Source organism: Macrotis lagotis, chromosome 1, assembly GCF_037893015.1.
Source record: "Macrotis lagotis isolate mMagLag1 chromosome 1, bilby.v1.9.chrom.fasta, whole genome shotgun sequence".
NCBI classification, from domain to species: Eukaryota; Metazoa; Chordata; class Mammalia; order Peramelemorphia; family Peramelidae; genus Macrotis; species Macrotis lagotis.
Window position 1 is genome coordinate 617,387,973 of NC_133658.1, and position 3,390 is coordinate 617,391,362.

Sequence of the window (3,390 nt, forward strand, 5' to 3'; positions counted from 1 at the left end):
AGGTGAGAAAGAAGAAAGTACTGGGAGAAGGGTAAAGAGAGAAATAGTATTGAATAAATTATCTGACATAAAAGAGAAGCAAAAAAAAGATATTTTTCAGTTTAGGAGTAGATGAGAGAAGTAGGGGGAGGAGCGCAGGACAAAAGTACTCTCATCAGAATTGGCTCAATGAGGGTAGAGCAAAAAAAAAAAAAGAAAGAAATTGTGTGTAGAAATCTCTTACCATACAGAAAAATGGGGAGGGGGGGGAATAAAATAAGGGATAACAGATAGAAAGAAGGTAGTACAGGGAAATATAAAAGTCAGAAGCCAAACACTGTTGAGAATTAACAGGGTGAAAGGAAATAGAGAAAGAGGGTGTGTGTAAATGATATACGGGGAAAACAGAATGGAGGAAATTATATAGTAAGCATTACTGTGAAGAAAGATTACAGTAATTTCCTCTAGTAAAGGTCTCATTTCTCAAATAAATAGAGAATTGAATCAGATTTAAAGAATATAGGCCATTCCTCAATTTTTAAATCATCAGGGCATGAATAGGAATTTTTCAGATGATGTAGTCAGTTATCTATAGATATATGGGAAAAATATTCTAAATTAATATTGATCAGAGTAGTTTAAATTAAAACAACTCTGAGTACCACCTCACACATCAGCTTAGCTATTATACTGGAAAATGGCAGTGACAAATAGGTATTAATACACTGTTAGTAAAGTTGTATTCTAATTCACCCATTCTGGAAAACTATGTAGAACTATGAGTAAAGGGCTATAAATCCATGCATATCTTTTTATTTTTTTAGTGAGATAGATTTTATTTGTCAGAGCTGTAGAAAGACAAGCTGACAACACTTGCCAGAAGTGTACCTGTGGCACCCTCTCCTGTCCAAAACAGGCACTGCTTCACAGTGATAAGCACTGCATGCATTCAAAATATGTGCTTGTATATATCACAATACATAGGAGGAAATCTTCTCATTTTTGCTATCAGTCAAGTCTGACTTATATTTTGAGAGTTCTGTCCCATGGGGAAAAGCTATGCATCGTTCAGAAGTCAATCTAAAGGTGAAAGCTGTAAAGAAGTAGATTTCAAGAAAGCCAACTCTTTTCTTCACAGCCTCCGGACTTTTTTTTTGGCGGCAGCCATTGTGTGGGATGGGGGTATTATCTGTGATGGAGATCACCTCCAGTCCTCCCATGGTCAACCCCTTGATGGCAGATAGGCACCCTGGTCCCAGGCCTTTGACCATCACTCTGACATGGATCACTCCCTTTGCAGTGGCTTTCGCTGCTGCAGCAATGGCTGCAGTTTGTGCTGCAATTCCTGTGGCCTTTTTTGCATTTTTGAATCCTTCGGTGCCACAAGAAGTTCGGGCAAGTGACTCATTCTTGGAAGAGAGTACCTGGATGTGTGTGTTGTTATATGTTGCTTTAATGTGAGCAATTGGGATGTCTTCATATTTCCTGCCTCCCCATGTCAAGGAGCTCTCCTGGCCTGGAACTGGAGGAAAAATGCTGGACCTGCTGGATCTGTGGGCCTCGAACGGCTCTGCCTCTGTCTCCTCCTTGGTCTTCTCCACTGCCCCCCGGAGACTCTGTGCGCCTGCGAGGAGAGCAGCCCCCGGGGCACCGTCCCTGGCCCCCAGAGCCTGGGCCCAGGCCCGCGGGGGGAACAGGCGCCCCACCGCCGTGGGCAGGGCTTGCATGGCCCCTTGCATATCTTTTTTTGAAGCAATACTACTACTAGGTGTGCATCATAAAAAGTAACAGGACTTAGATGTATAAATAGATTCATAGCAGCTCTTTTATCAGTGACAAAGTTATGAAAATTGAGGGCATGTCTTTCAAATGGAGAATGGCTGAACAAGTGTATATTAAAGTAAGGGAATACTGTTGGCCTTCAAAAAGGTCAAGTGTGGTACTCTCGGAAAAACCTAGACCTAGAACTGATAAAAAGTGAAATGTACAGAACCAGGAGAATATTGTAGGCAGTAAAAAATAATAATATTGCAAGATGATCAGTTGTGAATGACTTAGTTCCTCTCAGAGCAAAACAAGTAATACAAGATAATTCTGAAGAACTTATAAAATCACAATCCATCTCCAGAGAAAGAAATCATGAGGCTTGAATAGAAGTCAAACGTATCTTTATTTTTCTTGAATTATTTTGTATATGTTTTCTTCCACAGTTTGACTTACATGGAATTGCTAGCCATGATTGCAAATGTATAAACTAAGTCAAATTGCTTGCCTTCTAAATGAAGGGATAAGTTAAAGAAGGGAGGGAGGGATAGAATTTGTAAACTCAAAATTTGAAAAAAAAAAGTTAAAATTGTTTTTACTTGCAATTAGGGGAAAATAATTTTTTAAAAAAACAGTATACACAGAAGAAGAAGGCAGGAATTGCATGTAACTTGTTCCCCCCAAAACTACAAAACCTGTCAAATTATGGCTGTAGTCAAAATTTATAGGAGCAGAACCCACAGAAAGATTGAGTGATACAATTTCCCAGTCCAAGACAGCTTAGAAGTTTCATAGAAAAGGTCTGTTTTACCAGGACTGGAGGTTGGAAAGAGCAGCAGTGCAGCTGCAGTACAGCTGGAGCAAGCCAGTTCCAGTCTTCCAGGAACAGCCTGTGGGATGCTTGGGTATCTGGGGTCACCTGGGTCTATGACAGGGGGGAGTAGTTTCTGGACCTCTTGGCCCAGGGATCACCAGGGACAGTTTGAAAGGTCTTTGAGAGAACTCTGCTGTACCAGAGCGAGCATGGGTCATGGGCAACAGAGCAGCCTTGTGGTGAGAACTTTCAGGAATCAGTGGAGCACCCAGCACTTCCAGAGGGCCCAGCCCACAGATGGCAAATGGGTCCATGAAGACTGCAAAGGTATCTCTGCTCTCCCTGGTACAGAACTCTGCTGTTTCCGCACACTCAGATCCAAGTTACAGTCTGGATTACAAACTGCCATAGTCAAGTAGGAACCCTCCACACAGCTCCAAAGCAGAGGGGAGGCCTATGGTCACCCACATACCAGAGCATATGCAAGAGAGCAGTCAGAGCCTCTCATAAGACCCTGGAGGAATTAAGGTCCCTGTGGGGATGTCCCAAAACCCCCCAAACCTTGGAAGTGTGGCACTTTGTCATAGGCTGAGGAATTGAGCAAACATAGAAAAAGAAGAATCTGACTATAGAAAATTACTTTGTTCCCATGGAGGATCAAAATACACATTCAGAAGATGACAAAGTCAAAGTTTCTATATCCAAGTCTTGAAGAGAAATAGAAAATGGGCTCAGACAATAGAAGAGCTCAAAAAAAAAAGACTTTGAAAAATAATTAAGGGAGGTAGAGGAAAAATTGGGAGGAGAAATGAGAGCAATGCAGAAAAATCATG

The 3,390-nt window shown here is 41.5% G+C and overlaps 1 pseudogene; it reads right to left on the reverse strand.

The window, feature by feature from the left end:
- Positions 1-901: 901 nt before the first annotated feature.
- LOC141522009 (small ribosomal subunit protein uS11m pseudogene) lies at positions 902-1,706 on the reverse strand (annotated as a pseudogene).
- Between the last annotated feature and the right edge of the window lie 1,684 nt (positions 1,707-3,390).